The sequence below is a fragment of the Chlamydotis macqueenii genome, chromosome 22 (genome assembly GCF_036417535.1).
Source record: "Chlamydotis macqueenii isolate bChlMac1 chromosome 22, bChlMac1.mat, whole genome shotgun sequence".
In the NCBI taxonomy this organism is placed as follows: domain Eukaryota; kingdom Metazoa; phylum Chordata; class Aves; order Otidiformes; family Otididae; genus Chlamydotis; species Chlamydotis macqueenii.
Genome location: NC_141577.1, coordinates 4,295,186 through 4,312,246, shown reverse-complemented (window position 1 = coordinate 4,312,246; position 17,061 = coordinate 4,295,186). Strand labels below are relative to the sequence as shown.

Here is a 17,061-nt window from a genome sequence, read left to right as displayed (position 1 = left end):
TGGGTTCAAATTGGGTGCAAACCCAGTCCTGGGTGCAAATCCATCCCGGGGTGCAAACCCACCCCCGGATGCAAACGCAATTCTGGATGCAAACCCAGTTCCAAACCCAGCCCCGGGTGCCACACCCCATCGAATCCCCTTTCAGCCAAGCCCCAGCACCCCTCTCCCTTCCCGGCCGCCCCAGCCCAGCCCAGTCCCACCCGGTCCCCCCGCAAAGCGCCGCAGGCCCCCTCCACCGCCAGCCTCGCCCTCCGGATACAGCAGACAGGTCGCTCCCCCCCACCAGCCACCTCCAGGCTCCCTTGCTCGGCGTCTGGCTGAGCTAAGCGTATTTAGCGCTTTTAATTGTTCTTAATAAATCAATCCCGCCAGCCCCTTAAATCATTTTTGTGGCTTCCCTCTCAGCCGTCCCCGCGGCCGCGCTGGTGTGGAGCCTGCTGTCTGCAGCGCTGCCGGGGCGGGGAGGTGGGGCCGGGATGCACCCTGCCCACCCCAGCACCCACCTCGCCGCTCCTCACCCGTGGGTGCAGCCCGGGATGGGGGGCTGCGAGACCCCAGCAAGGGTCTGGGAGCTGGGTGACGGGGTGCTGCGCCTGCCCGTGCCTCAGTTTCCCTCCCTGCGCGGGTTGTTTTCGGGATGCGCCGGCTGCTCGCCCTCTCCCTGCTGTGCGGGTTCGGTCACCCCACTACCGCCGTGTTTTGGGGGACGCTGTGCCCCTCAAGGCTGGGTGCAGCAGGAACAGCAGCCCGTCGGCCCCCCTGCCCAAGCACCGCGTGCCTCAGTTTCCCCAAAAGGCACAGCCCTCACAGGACAAGCACAGCTGGGTGGCGGGGGGAAACGCACGGGGGACCCCCACCTTGCCTGCCCGGAGGTGGTGACAGCGGATGTCACCAACATGGCATTTCTGTCCCAAAATGGCGCACAGTGGTGCCAGGCTTCGCAGCCCGAGACCGGCCCCGCTCGTGACACCCCAGGCGGGACCAGCGCATCCCCCCAACCGCCTCCGGGTGACTTCCCGGTGCTCGGCGCTGCGCAGGGGCGACCGTGCCACCCAGTTGCCTGACAGCACTCCTATTTTCGGGGACGCACCACACACCCACGCCAACACGCAGCATCCCCAACCCCACGTCCCCCATCCACCCATCGCCCCCGCCAAGCCCTCCGGCCTCGCCGGAACAGACGAACGCCCGACACCCAAGACGCCCGATGGCGGGACGGCGAGGGAATAGATCACCCGCCGGCCCCGTGCCGCCGGCGTCGGGTGAAAAACAAGCGCGGCGGGGCTTGGAGGGAGAGAGCTAACCTTGACACAGTTGCAGCAGTCACTAATGGCAGGCGATACGCCTGTTCTTGGGGGACTGTTGCAGTTGCTAAGATACTGGCAGCCGTGTGAATGGAAATGGGTCAGTAAACCTGTGGAGAGATAGTGTGACACTGTAACCGGCACAGCTGTTGCAGCCTCCATCAAAATCCCACCCTTTCAATATTTATCACTCTCCGCCTTCGGTTCCTTCCTCCCTGCCATTCGCCACGTTGGGTGGGTTTTGTGGTTTTTTGGGGTTTTTTTTTTTTTTGTTGTTTGTTTGTTTGTTTTTTCCAAAAGACTTCGAACGGGAAGGAGAGGTGGTGGCCAAGATGGGTGACGCGACGGGCAAGGCGAGTCGGAGGCGGCCGGGGAGGGAAACCCAAGTCTCTCCCCTTTTTCGGGTGGGTGTCCCCTCCGTTCCGCCAGCAGGATGGAGCCGGTTCTTGGAGAGGTTTCGCAGGAAACGGGCTATAATCCCCCTGGTAGGAAAACGGGTGAAAAGGTCAATTTACTTCTGTCCCTGGTTTAGGCACTGTGGTGAAATTACACGCTCGCCGGAGCCGCTGAGCACAGTCGGGAGAGGAAGGCGCGGGCGTTGGGTCTGTCCTGGGCCGTCTGTCCGTCCGTCCCCGCCTGCCGCGCTCCCCGTCCCTTCGCCAGGCGGCTGGGAAATCCACGCGGCCCAGGGAGCGGCGTCCGCGCGGCCTCGCATGGCCTGGCGTGGCTCGGCACACGCGTGGCACACGCGTGTGCACCTGTGAAGGGCCCACGTGCACACACACGCCTCGTCCCCCTGGCAGCGCCGCCAGCGTGGGAATTTGGCTTTGCCGCCCGCTGCAGCGCTGGGGTGGGTGTGAACCAGCAAGGGACAGGGCGCGTCCCCCAAATGCTCCAGCATCCCCCCAGTGCTCCAGCACTCCCATCCCAAATTCTCCAGCATCCCCCAAAATGCTCCAGCATCCCCCCCAAATACTCCAGCATCCCTGAAAACGCTCCAGCATCCCCCAAATACTCCAGTATCTCCCTAAAGTGCTCCAGCATCCCCCAAAACCCTCCAGGACCCCAATCCAAAATGCTCCAGCACCCCCCAAAATGCTCCGGTATCTCCCGAAGTGCTCCAGCATCCTCCCCAATGCTCCAGCCCCTCAACCCCAAATCCTCCAGCATCCCCCAAATACAAAGCCCCGGCGCTGCGATCCCGTCCCCACACACGCGGGATTGCGGATCCCCGGCCAGGCTCAGCTCCCCGCTGCGTTCGGGGTTGTCGCAGCCCAACCGGAGCGGGATGGGTGGTGATACTGGGGGAGCACTGGGAGCCAGGACAGAGCCATGTGGGAGGACGCCATTAGCTGTCCCTTGTCCCCGGCCACCATCCAGGTGCGGGGCAGGAGGAGGGATGCTGGCAGGCGGCGTCGGTCCTGGCGCGGCTGCGGCGAGCTGGCTCTGGCGCGGACCCCGCCGAGGGGAGGAGGGCGAGAACATCTGGTCGCAGGGAAGAGGGACAGTCCGGGAAAAACGCGCGGAGCTGTTGGAAGAGGCCCACACCGCCGAGGCCGGGGTGGAGCGAGCATCCCGGCATCCCTCCTGCGCCGCAGCTGCGCCGGGGAGGGGAAACTGAGGCACGGCAGAGCCAGATGACAGCAATTTGGGGGTGGCGTACGCTGCCAGCGCCGGGGTCACCCCACCCTCGTCTCCCAAGTGCATCCCGGGGTGTCGGAGCAGGGAGCGGAAAGGAAGGCTGTGGCTAGCGAGCGGCTAGCGAGCGGCGAGCGAGCGGCTCTCCTTGTCCCCAAAGGCGCTGCCTGCCACCCCCCCGCAGGCGGCTGGAGCAGAACGGTTGGTATGGAGACAGGGAAGCGCAGCCCGGGTAAGGTGACATTCGACAGATGCCAGGTTCAGACTCGCTCCAGCCAGAATCGTTCCCCCACCCCCTTCCCCTCACCATCGCCTGCCCCCCACCGCCAGCCCCCAAGCGGGGGGGCCAGGGGGAGCTGTGGACACTGGGGCACTCTGGTATCTGCTGGTGGGGTTTTTGCAGGGTGAAGTGCCACCCTGTCCTCGCCCGAGGGCAGGCGTCCTTCGGCCAAAGCACACCTGGACGCCCCCCCCCCGGCTCCGCGTGCAAGCGAAGGTGCCACATCCCCCCCCCCCCCCCCCCCGTGGGCAGCCCATGGGGGCATTTACGCCAGGCATCCACCCAAAATGATGGGGGACCCTTGCCCCGCGCCAGGCAGGCACGACCAGGATGGGGCAGATCTGGAGGGGGGCCACCTGGGAGAAGGTCCTCCCCCCCCCCCGCCATCTCACAATTTGGCAGAGGGGCCAATTAGCAGTTCATGCCTAATGAGGGACACCCCATCCTGGGGGTGGGCACAGGCTTGGTGTCTCCTGTCAGGGCAGGGTGACGCTGGGCATGTCCCCAGGTTCGTTAGCTGGGGAGCGGGGGGGGTCCCAGGGTCCCCGAAACTGCCCCATCCCGCAGTCCCGTCTCTCTCCGCGCCCCGGCTGGGCCCCTCTCGCCCTCTTGCCCCCGGAGATGCTGGAGATCAAAGGGTCGCTGCCGGCTGGGAGGGATTCCTGGCACGCAAGGGGCCGGGAGACCCCCTGCTCCGTGCCGGACAGGGAGGGATGGCGCGTGGGAACATCCGGGGGGGGCCACATGGGTACCCCCCCGCATCCAGCCCAAGAGCTCACGGTCCGCAGTGAAGGAAAACGGGGTGTTTTGGGGGGGAAAGGGAGGAAAAACCACAGCGGGGCGCAGCACTGGGTGGGGGGTGCCCCTGGGGACCCACTTGGCGTCACGTCCACCGCGCCCGGAGGGTCCCCATCCAGTCCCGCCGCACCCCCGGCCTTGGGGACAAGCATCGCAGGGGCCGGGGATGGCTCGGGAAGGGGGCTGGCGAGCGGGATGGCGGGGCCTCCGGCCGCGCTCCCCGAGCCCCCCGGCCCGGGGGAGGCTGGGGGGGCTGCTAATGAGCTGCGGCCGTTCTCAGCCCTGGCAGGTGCGGGTCACCGCTCGCCCCGGGATGGCGGAGCTGGGAGGGGGACGCCGGCGGCCTGGAATCGCTGGAAACGAGAGGCGCTGCGTGAGTGGGGCTGCGAAGCCTTCGGCATCGCCTGGCCGGGCTCCAGCACTCGCTCGAGGGGGCTGCTGCCTCCTCTTCCTCCCCCTTTTATCCCCCCCAAAAACGCATCCAAGGCAGTTCGCCGCAACGTTCAGTTCACCACGATGCTGGCCACAGCCCCGGCATCCACCTGGGGACACCCAGCACCCCAAGATGGTGGGGGGGGGCGCACAACCCCTCTCCCTTCACTGCATCTTCCTCCCTCCTCCTCCTCCTCTCTGCCCTAAAGCCAGACGGATCTCAGCGCTCTGCTGAGCTCCAAACTCCACTTCCAGATTTTCAGTGCGACCTTCTGGCTACCTGGATCCAGCACTGCAAGATGCCCCCTCTGATCTTCCCCCCCCCCCCCCAACTCCGGCCCCCCAGCATCCCCGGGGGAGCCGGGGCTGGATGCAGCCAGGAGCTGGATGCAGGGGGGGTGGCCGTGGAGGAGGGAGAGGTCGAGCTGCACCTGGATGCAACGCAGGCCTCGGGGGCTCGAAGCCTGCCTGGGGATTTTGGGGTTGTTGTGTTTAACCCAGCCTGGCCCGGGGTAGAAGCGGGAGGAGGGGGGAGGGGGGGGGGGGCAAAGGGCGCCTGGCAAACTCATTGCACGTGTGGGAGGCGCTGCAGTGGCTCCTCGGGGCAGCGTTTGCCCTCGCTGCCTGCGCGGGCGGGTCCCTCCGAAGGGTCCCACGCTCTCCCACGACGCCGTCCCGCTGGGATGTGCCCGTTCTCTGGGCTCCCTGAGCCAGGATCGGGCCCCGTGGGAGAGACGGGGGACAGGGGGTCTGCGGCGCCCCTGCGCCCCGCTGTCACGGACCCTCACGGCAGCACGCCAGATAACCGGGGCGGGGGGGGGGGGGGGAAGAAGGGAGGGAAGATGTAAAAACCCCTAAAATACCCCAAATCCTCCCACCCCGCCGGGGCGGGGAGCGGGCAGGAGGGAGAGAGGCCGGCCTGCGGGCACAGGCAGCACCACGGGGCACCTCCTTCAAAAAACCAGCAACCAAATCAAAGGCGAAGAGATGGAAACAGCCCCAAAGTGCCAAATTCCCCCCGCCGGTACCCCCCACCCTGCACCCCTGCCCTCGCCGTTCTCCCCTCCGGTTACTCCAAGCCCCCCCGCAGCCCCCCGCCACCGCCGCCGCCTCGCTCCCTCCCCGGCACCCCGCTCTCCTCCGCTCGCTCTGCCGTTCTGGTATTTGGTGTGTTCCTCAGCTGCAGGAAATTCCTGATGCTCTCCATCATGCAGCCCGCGCGCTCGCATCCCCCGCCCTGCCGCGGCTCCCCTCCAAAGGACAGCCATGTGCCGGACAAGCCTGCGCCGCCGCCGGCATCGCTCCCCTCCCCGGCAGGGATTTGTTTCTCCCTCTTCGCCTTCTCTTTCTCCACCAGCCTTTTTTTTTTTTAATTTTTTCTTTTTCTTTTTTTTAATTTTAAACCCTGCAACACAAGCCTCCTCCTCCCTCGCGGGGTCCGAAGCCGCCCAGCCCCGGCCTTTTCCCCCTCTTCGTCTTCCTCTCTTCGCGCGACCGCTCCTGATCTTATTTTAATTCGTCTCAGACGGTGTTGGAGTGTTATTTTAAGAGAGAGGATATGCACAGACATTGTGTTTTCTGCTTTTTTCCTGGCCCCGAGCCAGGCTCTCTGGGCTGTCAGCTACCCACTGTGTTGCAGTCACGTGTGGGAAGAGGCAGCCAGAGCCAGGCTCACAACTCCTGGTAGCAACATGGAAATCGAGTGTGCACTTTCTTCCCCCTGTATGTGTCTGTATTATTAATAGCGTCTCTCTCCGCCGGTTATCCATAATGTATCTTAATACCTGTCCGTCCGTAAATGATGTATTACGGCGCGCGCGCCCGCGCAATGGCGGCGGTGCCAGCGGAAGCGGGGAGGGAACGGCGCGGGGATGGGGGACGGGATCCGTGGTGAAAATGGGCGACGGCGCAGAGCGGTCCCAGTCACTGGGCGCGATGTGCCGGGGGACACCGACGTGCCCGCGCGGGAAGGCAACGCGCCACCGAGAGACCGCAGGGTGAGGCTCGCACACGCGTGTGCGAGGGGAGCACGTTGGACGCAGGAGGTTGGATGGACACGACACGGCATGGCATGGCGCAGGGCTTGGCTCTGTGGGACACAAAGGTGGCCCACAAGGCTCCGCTTTGGCTGCCCGGAGCAGCTGGGGGGGCTCCCAGTGCCGGGGGGCTGAGCAGGGCCTCCCCCCGCAGCCACGCGCCCGGGTTTGTGTGCGGCACCCGGCACCCAGCTCCCCCGTGGGCAGGGCTGGTGGGCGCTGCACCTCTCCAGGCTGCTGGGGACCCCAGCATCTCCATGTCCTGGGGACGGCAGGGCAGGGACGGGAATGGGAAAGACTGCGGGACTGGGGCCCTCCCAGTGCACACCAGTAAAACCGAACATCCAAACCACGCGTTGTTGATACACACCGTGCCCACCACCCCCTTACTGCCCCCACCTGACTGCATCTGCACCTGCACGTGGCCGCGTACATCACACGCCCACCCTTGCGCACCCTCCACACGCCCAGATGTGCGCAGATGTCGCCTGAACTCGCCCGTGCACGCTGCTGCCCGCCATATCCCCCGCCAGCCGTCCCCCCGCGGCACGCGAGGACACAGGAGCACCCCAACCCCATGGGGTGCCCGGGCGGGCCAGCCCTGCGCCCCGGCACGGTGGGAACAGGGTGGTTGCCCCGTGGCCAGCACCCAGCCGGCACATCCTGGGACGGCGGGGAGCGGGAATCCAGGAAGGCGAATGGGAGCTTGAGGCTTCGCATTTCTGGATTCTGGTTCCCGTTTCTGCTCCCGGCTGTTTCCATGGAAACTGGCGTCGGACCTGGGAAAATAAGGTTAGGGTTTGCAGAGGAGGCCCTCCGCCAGCGCCCGCCCGCCTCCGCACCCCGCTGGGGGCACACGCCCGGGCGCCCACCCGCTCCCCCGCCCAGTGACGCTGGGGTTCGGCGGCCGAGCGGCTCCGGCGCCCTCCGGCATCTTCCGCCCTTCCGCCTGGTGACTCCCGGGAGCCCGGCGCACGCTGGGTCATTTGGAAACCGGCATCGCTGCCACGCTCCCAGTGAGGGGCACCGCTCTCCCCGGGCGCAGCCGGCTGTTTCACCCACCGAACCCGTGCCCCTTCCCCACTCTCCTCCTCGGCGCTCCGAATCTGGCACAGCTCAGCCTCGACGGGAACTTCCAACAACGCCCATGCGCCCGCTATGCCCCACTGGGACGGGGGACGCCGGGACGGTCTCCAAAAACCCTGTGGCCATGTCCTCGGGTTTTACAAGGAGCCGGCGTCACCCTCCCCATCCCCGGCTCAGGATCCCAGAGCAACTGGGGAGTCGGAGAGGGGAGACAACCAGGACGCGGCACCTCGGGGGAGCCGTGAAGACGAATGAATGGAGGCTTTTAAAAAGCACTTGGAGTGCGAAGCGCGATAGTAGGAACTAATTATTCCTCCCGCCTGCGTGCACACTCGTACACACACACGTGCACACGCGAGCTCGGGCGCACGCGCGCCTTTCGCTCACTCCCAGAGTCACGGCTGCGAAATCCCAGCCGACGCCGGCACCCAGCACCACGGCAGCCGCCGGGGAACATTTCCTTCCAGGCTCTGGTCCTCCTCCTGCCCCCCATGTTCCCATCCTCCACCATGGCTGTGCGCCCCCCTTTGCTGCCATCGCCCCTCTGGCAAAGCTGGCGGCCCCGGGCTGGGGGCGTGAGGAGGCGCTCACCCTCCTGCTTGTGCTGGGGTTTTTTGGGAAGGTTTCCTTTTTTACTAAAAAGCCGCCATTTTAGAGCGATGGAAGGCCAGGCGGCCACTCCCCGGGGATGGATGGCACCTGGCGCGGTGGGGCGGGCAGCAGAGCCGGTGCGGCCCCCTCAGCCCCTCGCGGGCGCGACTCCAAATCCTGGCGTATCTTGGCCGTGCCAGGCCGGCGGCATCGACCCTTCGCCGGCGCAATCGGGGGCTGGCTTGGAGTGCAGCCCAACAGGCCAGCGCGGGGGGCCTGAGCCCGTTCCCCACGCATCGCCCCAAATCCTCACTCCCGCTTCAACCCGACCCCTGGAGCCCTGGAACTTTGGGGCGGCGCTGCCGTCGCTCCCCATCCCTCTCCGCTCCTTGAGCGGGACCCGGCGCGAGGCCGGCCGGCCATGCCGGCTCTGCCCGCCGCACCATTTTGTATTCTGGTGCTGGCCGGCCCCGCTGCCCTCCCACTCCCACCCCCACCCCGGGCTGCGTTTCAGCTGTTCTTGAAATCTGTCCAGGCTGGATTCATCACAAGAGCCCTCAAGCGGCTGCAAACAAACAGGAAAAAAAAAAAAAAAACCGCGAGCGGGAGTGAGCAGAACGATCGATCGGCACTGGGGGGGCCCCCTGGTCCCTTCGGCGACGCAGCCCCCGAATTCCCTGCTCCGAAGAGAAAAGGGGCTGGGGATGAAGGGCAGGGAGAGGGGGATGGAGAACACAACCGCCATCGCTTCCCGAATCCCGCTGGCGAAGCCTCCCGGCCACGGTGCCGCGGTGATGGGCGGCAGCGTGGCGGTGGCTCTCCCTTCCCGGTGGAGTCGGGCTCGTATCGCTCCGAAACTTCCCTCTTGTGGCTACTGCAGTGAAAAAAGCAAACAGGAGGCTGGGGCACATTAGGAAAGAAATAGGAAACGGTGCGGATCGCATCGGGCCCGCGGGGACGGGGTTTGCTCGCCGGGATGGGTGTGGGGTCAGGGTGCTCATCCCCAGGGCTGGAGCAGAGGGGGAGACAAGGGGGTCACCTCGCCCGGGACCAGGCGGTGGGGACGTGGCGGCACGCGGAGCACGGACGCAGCCCCGTATTTTGGCCCATGGCAGGGGAAGCCAAGGCTGACACCGCTCCAGTGGGAATTTGCTGCCCCAGGCTGGGCGGGATTGGGGCACGGCGGGGCTGGGGGAGGCACGAGGGGCGGTCGAGCCCCCAGCCGGGCACGTCGTGCTCCGGGCATCTCCTGGTGCCACCGCCACGCCCAGCCACGGTGCCCAGCGGGGATGGGGTGGCAGTGACGGGGACGCTGAGGGACCTCGCACGAAGCAGCAAACGGGGGTGTTTTTTGGGTGCTGGGCCCTTGCAGGGCTCTGCAACCCGCTCCCACAGGCACCCAAAGGGTCACTCAGCACCCGATCCTGCCCCATGGCCAGCCCTGGGCGAGGGGTGCCACGAGCCGTCCTCCCTTCCCCTGGCGACGAGGAGCCCGGGACACGCCGGCAACTCAACGATGACCTGCCAGAGGACATCGCTTTTTCTGGGGGAGGGGATTCGCAGCATCCCGCAACCCGCCCTCCCCACAGGAACCCTCCAGCCCACCCAGGCATCGCCCAGGCAGAGAGGCCGCTGCCTGCGGCCGCGGGGCTCTTCTCCCTGCAATGTCAACCCGCCGCCCCGCGTCCGCCAAGGCTGGCCTTGGAAAAGCTGTCGGATGAGCCGGCTGCTTTGCCAAGCCCTGGACAAGCTCTTTAGCTCGACTCTGCCAGAACAGATGCCTGGGCGACCATAATTCTTCCTAGCATGGACTGGGAGGGGGTGGAAAAAAAAAAAAAGAAATCTCATTTAAGCATTGCAGCGGCCGCTCCTCCCAACACCACCCGCCGCAGCATCGTGGCCACGCAGAGAGTCCCCCCAAAGAACCGCGGGGCGAAGCAGGGCGGCGAGGGGACGCTGGGTGACAGCGGGAGGCTGGCGCTGCGCGGCAGCCAAACCGTGGCTGGGGAGGAGAGAGCGACCCGCCGCAAGGACAAGTGGGAAGCGCCAGCTCCGCGCGCCGCCGGCGTCCTTGCAGCCGCTCGCCTGCCTCGTGCCGACGCTCCCCGCGAACCAGCCATCCCGTTCTCACGGCGATGTCCTCCGCGGCCAGCGCGGCGCGGGGAGAGGCGAGCACGGCAGGAGCGGTGGCCGGCGTCGCGCTCGGGAGGGTCCGCGCTACTTCTCGCGCTCCCTGCGAGTTTTCTCCTCAAGCCCAAGGTCTCCTTCTGCACCCAAAACTCCCCCCAAATCCACCCGGCCGCGGAGGCAGGAGCTCCCAGCACAGCCGGCCCCAAAGCAGCCGCTGCACCGGGCGGAGGAGGCCAGCAGCGTTTCCACCCAGATATTTTCTTCCATTGGCTGCAGTTTGGGGCTGCCAAAAGCCAAAACAAGAATGGAAACATCCCCCTTTTTTGGCAAAAATTCAACACAAGGGGTTTTTTTTTATTTGGTTTTGGTTTTTTCTTTTTTTTTTTTTTTTTCTCTTGTCTTTGGTTAGGAACGGAAATTCCCTGCCATGAAAACATGACGAAACCCCAAACCAAAACACAGCTCGGACCGAAACCTTCGCCCGATTCCCCAGGGATGCTGCGTGGGGCAGGCCCCAGCGCAGGGGCTCACACCCCGACACGGCCCTGGGACGCGGGACCGAGCCCGGACCACACTGGCAGCACCGGTCACGTGCGAGGCGAGGGGACATCCTGCTTTGGGGATCTCTCTCCGCCAACCCGATGCGATTCCCCGCCTCAGGAGGGTCCATCATTGCCCCTCAACGACAGCACGCGAGGCTCACCAGTGGCTCCGAGCGCAGTGTTATGGCAGCGTTTGCTGCCGGTGTCCGGCTGCCCTGAGCTCCCCAAGGCTCCCAGAGATTTTTGGGCTCCTTTGCAAGAGCAACCGCTGGGAACGGCCTCATCCAGCCCATCCCAGGAGTCCCGCGGCTCGTCCCGGCGGCACCCTCGGCATTTCCCTGCTTCCCAGCCCTGCTTTCCACCAGATGTTGGGGTCGGAGGATGAAACGGCTCTTCCCACCCATCAGTCCCCGCCGCCTTTCTCTCCGGCTCCCGTTCCGGAGGCTGGATCCAGCCACGCAGGCTGAATAAGGCTCGGCCTTTGTCCGGCTCCCCCCGCCGCGCTTCCCCTTATCTAGCCCAACCGCCTTGCCAAGAGCAGGCGGGAGGACGGCGGCAATGCCGAGGGAGAGGCCCTCAACTCTTCTGCTCCGGCCCCAAAGCCCCCGAGGACGCTGCCACCACCTCTCGCCAAGCACTGCCAGCGCCTCTCCTCCTCCTCTGCCCACTCCCCAAAACCGGGGGACCCCCCACCTCATTGCTGAGGCAACCGCCCAGCGCCTGCTCTGCGTCCCTCCATCCGCTTCTCTACCCTGCAGGGGGGCTGAGCATACTTGGGGGGGCGGGTCTGAGGGTCACTGGAGGGGTCTGAGCATCCCTGGGGGAGTCCAAGCATCCCCAGGTGGGTCTGAGCATCTTTGGGGGGCGGGTCTGAGCATTGTCGAAGGGGTCTGAGCATCCTGGGGGGGTCTAAGTATCCTCATAGGGGGCTGAGTATTCTTGGAGGGGGGCTGCCTGAGCATCCCCAGCGGGCTCTGAGCATCCATGGGAAGGGGTCTGAGCATCGTCAGAGGGGTCCGAGCATCCTTGGGGATGGGTCCGAGCATCCCCGAAGGGGGCTGAGCATCCTTGGGAGGGGGTCCAAGCATCGCTGGGGGTGCTGAGCGTCCCTGGGGGGTGGGTCTGAGCATCCTTGGAGGGGTCTGAGCATCCCCGGGGGGGCTGCAGCCAAGGCAGGGGCTGGGCGAGGCGGGCGTCCCGGGGGCAGCGCGGAGCCGGACTATCTGTCTGCAGAGCTCAGCGCGCAGCAATTAACCTCCAGAGAGAGAGCGAGCAGCCGCGGCTCCTGCCAAGAACCACATTAGGTGTGTGTGGCAGCGTCTAGACATGCGAGAGACCAGAGGCCTTGATCTGGAGGAAGGCAGCTCCGTCCCTTCCCCCTCCTCGCCAGTCTCCCCCCAGGGACCCCCTCGCAGGGGTCCCGCCAGCCCCACCCCGGGGCATCGAGCAGCCGGGGGGGATGCGGGGATGGGAGCGGGGGGTTGAGCGCAGCCCCGCATCCCTGGGCGTGGGTGGAAATAGCTCCGCGCTGGGCGTTTAAACCTACGGCACGGCCACGCTGCATCCCCACGGATGCCAGACCCCCAAGTCCCCAGCTACGGGTGGGAGGAGGAGGAAGGTGGCTGCAAGCGGTACCCAAGCCGTCTCCCAGCCAGGAGACGCAACGACGATCCCGAGGGAGCCGGTAGCAAACCCCAGGATGAGCCCTGGCGCCGGGGATGGAGCTGGGAAGCGACCCAACTCACCGCCACCCCACGTCCTTGCGGGTGGGTGCCAACAGCCCGTTCGCCCGGGTGGGGTGGCGCCGGCACAGCGGAGCTGGGTGGGCATCGTGGGGACCGGGCGCCCTCCCTGCCGGTGCCCCTCGCGCCCGCGACGCCCCCTTTGCGCTCACCTCCCGGGTGCAGCCACCCCAGACGGCTGCAGGATGCTCGGGAGGAGAGATTTTCCCAACGTTAATTAATTAAAATAAACAGCAAATTAAATACAGCAAAATTAAAATAGCTCCGGAAATTAATTTTCAACAAAACCCACCTGGAAAGGCTGGATATTTAAAGAATTAATGGAGCCCTCTGAGACCGTAAAGAACCGCCGCGCTCCTGGCATCCACCAGCCCCCTCCGAGCCCCCCCGGGGGCCCAGGGCCGCGGGGAAGCCGGGACGGGACCCCCAACTGGGGCCCATCCCCAAGCCCAGCTCCTGCGTCCCCGCACCAGACCCGTCCTCCTCGTGCCGCCCGCGCGTCGCCGCTCGCAGCCGCCTCGCCTCGCCGCTGCCCGCACGTGCCAGCACGTCGGGAAGGAGGGATGCAGGCGAAGGATGCAGCAGGCATCCTCGCTGCGGTGCTGCCGGAGGGAAGCATCGGTCGGCGGGACCCGCTCCGGCGCAAGGACGTCCCCGTCACCCTCCCGGCCAAAACTCACTGCACCCAGCGAAACCCCGACCTCCAAAAACCAACTGCCAAGCCCCTGGGTGCCATGAGCCCCCCGCAGCTCTCCCTGTGCGTAATCCCTCCGGCCAAGGCGGGATTACCGTGCAAACTGGCCGTGCAGCCGGGCAAAGCTCCTTACCAAGCACGACGGGCAGATCGATGGGCTCCCGAGAGACCCGGCGCGGCGCGGGCACAGCATCGGGTGGGCAGCAGACGGGGCGAGGGGCCGGGGAGCATCCCCGCGCCCGGTTGGGCTCCGGCCCGAGACCAGGCACAACTCGTTGCGCGGTTGGGGCGCGCCGAACCGACCGCGGCGGGAAGTCTCGTCCGACGCACGCCGGCCCTCCCACGGCACCGGCGGCGTTTCCTCTACCCGCGCACAGGCGTGTGCACAGGCGCAGCGACCGAGACACCGGCGAGTGAAAAAAAAGGCTCCGGAAGGAAATGGAGAAAGCGAGAAGATGCCGGCAGGTGGAGAGCAGGAGGGCCGCGGCCACCTCCGCACCGACACGGGGTGCGAAGGGGCACCCGGGGCTCCTCACCTCGCCGAGGTGCCTGGCCGCGCTGCCAGCACCGGGCCGCTCCGCAGGCAATTCCTCGCCCGGGGAAACTGAGGCACGGCGGCAAGCAGGCAGCAGCTCCGCACGCGGCGCGGAGCCCTCAACCCTCCCGGGGAGGGAAACGCTCCCCGCCGCCGCGGCCGGGATGACACCAGCTCCCCGGCCTCCTCCTCCCGCTCCACCCTGTTCCTGCAGGAACCCGGGAGCCCGGGCTCCGGGCAGGCAGCCAGCGCCTCCCGCCCCGCTTCCCTGCCTGCACCGGGGCCGGCTCCGGCCCTCGGCACCCGCACCCCCAGCTCCGGCGCGCTCCGGCCTCCCTCCCCGGGGCGCACACCTTCCCGCGGCGTGTCAGGGCGACCTTGGAGCGGTGCCGCGGCCGCCCCATGCCAAACTTCCCGGCGCTCGGCGGCGATGCCCACAGCGGAGCTGGAGGGCGACGGAAGGGGTGGGTGGGGGGACTTTTTTTCCCCCGTTTCTTTATTTGTTAGGTGGGGTGTTTTTTCCCCGTCAGACACAAAGACAGCCTGCGTGCCCGGCCGCAGGGTTCGGAAGGTGCCGGTGATGCCGGGAGCCGGCGGCGATGCCAGCCCAGCCGCGCCGGGGGCTCTGGGTGGCCGGTTTCCTCCGCACACAGATGGCTGTTTCGACTCAGTCGAGCGCTTGACCTAAATCTCCTCCTGATCCACGGGAGCTGCAGTCCCTCAGCAGCACAGCTCAAGGCGAGGAGGAGGAGGATGAAGGAGGGGGGGGGACCAGGGCCAGCTGCGGACTGGCGGGAGGGTTGCGCCGAAGGGCCCCCCCACCCTGGGTTTGGCGGAGGCGGCGGCCGAGGGGAGGAGGGAGAGGAGTGAGGTGGGGGGGGGGGGGGAGGGAAAAAAAAAAAAAAAAAAAAATCTCCCACGCTTCAACCTCCAGCGCCGGCCGCCCGCGCCTGCGTGCTGCGCCCGTCGAGGCCGGGGCAACCGCCCCGCCGAGCTCGACACCCTGGCAGACCACTTCCTCGGAGAGGGGCCCCGGCGGAGGAAGCTCCAACGGCTCGAAAGTTTCGCCTGTGACTCAACCGCTTGGCTGGGGCGACCGAGCCGGCCCCAGCGAGAGGGGCCCGCGGGACCCCAGGGGTTCGGGGCGTCGGGGCGTTGGAAAATTTTTTTTTTTTTAATTTTTTTTTTTTTTTTTTTGGGTTCCCCAGACAAGGGTTGTCTGCGAAGCATCGCGCTCCACCCCCAGCGTCGGAGCAGCCCAAACCGGCTTCCCAGCGACAGCAGAAAGCTTTTAAAATCCCCTACGCGCGGCGGCATGACTCACTCCAGAGCCAGTGCCCAAAACAAGCTCCGACACGGAGAGGAATGGCGAGAGCAGAGATGCTGGGGGCTGGGGAGGGCCGGGGAGGGGGAAAGGGGGAGACAGAAGGAGGGAGAGAAAAGAGAAGAGGCAGAAATAACAGCATCTGAAACTCTGCCTGCTGGAGGCTAATTGGTTCCGGCACAGCCTGGTTTGTTTGGCAATGTTTCCTCTAATCCTTCAGGCTCCGCGCTCCCAGCCCCAGGGACGCGGGGACATCGCAGCCACCGGCACCCAGCACCCGGCCCGGCGCCCGCGCCGCGCTCCCCCGCGCTCGGGTACCCCCACACCCCCGCCCCCGGGGACGCAGAAGGAGGGATGCTGGGACACCCCTGCACTGTGCCCGCCGCGGGGTCCCCGTGGGGTTGCACCCCGCTGCGGGGACGTGGCGGGGATGCTGGGCGCGAGGATGCCGGGAGCACGGGGCAGGCGGTGGCCGGGGTGGCGGAGCGAAGGGAAGGGAGGGGAGGGGAAGGGAAGGGGGGGGCCCCACGGCCCAGCATGGCCCAGCCAAGAGTCGGCAGCTTTGTTCCAGGTGCCGGCTCCCTTTTTTTCATTAGGCTAATGGGATGCGGATGCATTATTCCATTCCACATGCTGCTAATGAACCACTCAGGCCAGTGCATTTGCATTAATGTGCAAAAGCGCTGGAGGAGGAGGAGGAGGAGGGTGGAGCGGCTGCATCTGGCCAAGGCTGACCTTCCCCACGCCGCCCCCCGCCTCACGCCGCGCTCCCACCGCTTCGCCGGACCCTTGATCTCCCCGGGACGGCTCCGGACGCGCATTCCAGGACACATTAACCAGCCCCCAGCGAGCCCCGCTCCAGCCACCCCCAGCTCACCGCCCGCGCCGTCCCGCTGCCCTCTTGCCCCCTCGAGTCCCCCAGTCCTCCCTAGTCGGACCCCGGCCGATGCCCCCTCCACAGCCCAGCCCCGGCATCCCTCCTGCGCGCCCCGCCGCTCCCCGAAAAGCAACCCCGCAAGGAGACCCGTGTCCGCTCTCCCCAGTTATTTTTACTGGGACCTCCCAGCACGACCCCAAACCTCCTCTCTGCGCCCCAAGGGAGCGGGGACCCGTCCCCCAGGTCCCCCCCCCTCCCGGGTGCTGGCAGGCAGAGCGGGGCGCGGGCGTCATCGGAGCCCTTGGGTTGTTTGTTACGGCTCCCAACTGCCTGCGTCCCCGGAGAGGTTTCGAAGGCGAGTGACCCACGAACTGGAATGCGCAAAGCCTCCAGCAAACAGAGCCAGCTGCCTGCGCCCGCGCAGGGGGGGCGGCGAGGGGAGAGCAGCCGGCCCCACGGCACGGCACGGCACGGCACAGCACGGCACGGCACAGCATGGCGTGCCATGGCTCCACGCACGTGGAAGCGCAGCTCTGACGTGGATGCTCGGCCCCAACATGCTCTCCCGGGACGGCCAGCCACTCGGCTGGGGCGAGATGAGAGCCGTCCACTGGTCTTGTCGTGCCCCCAGCCCTCGCAACGCGTCTCCTGAAATCTCCACATCCCTCAAAATCTCCACGTCCCTCAAAATCTCCACGTCCCCCTTCCCACCTTCCTCCCAGCCCACTTTTTGGCAGCACGCGGCCTCCCGGCACAGTGCCGGGCTGCTGCACCGGGACGATGCTTCACCCCTCGCCCAGCCACCAGACCCGTGTTCTCGGGTGGCCAAAGGACCCCTAGGACAGGGGACGGCACGGTGGCAGCGTCAGGCCCCCACTTTGGCCGGTACCACCCTCCCCAGGTGCCAGGAGGGCTCCCAACGGGCGGCAGCGGGGCCGGGCACGGCTTTGGGGAGCGCGGCGGGGTCTCGGGCGGCTCCGTGCCTGACGAGCGTGCGAAGGCCCCGCGCCCCGCGTGCGCGCGCGGGAGGGTGTCTGGGTTTGTCACAGCCT

The 17,061-nt window shown here is 66.7% G+C and overlaps 1 protein-coding gene across 4 annotated transcripts in view; it reads right to left on the bottom strand.

The window, feature by feature from the left end:
- The window catches only part of AHDC1 (AT-hook DNA binding motif containing 1), a 49,333-nt gene that overhangs the window by 19,733 nt on the left and 12,539 nt on the right, over positions 1-17,061 (bottom strand). Inside the window, exon 1 of one of the 4 annotated variants that reach the window (XM_086765204.1) lies at positions 13,407-13,502. The exons of the other annotated variants lie outside the window; for them this stretch is intronic. The gene's annotated coding sequence lies outside the window, so the exon portion shown is untranslated. Of the gene's footprint in view, positions 1-13,406; positions 13,503-17,061 lie in introns of those variants that run through there. 4 annotated transcript variants of the gene reach the window in all.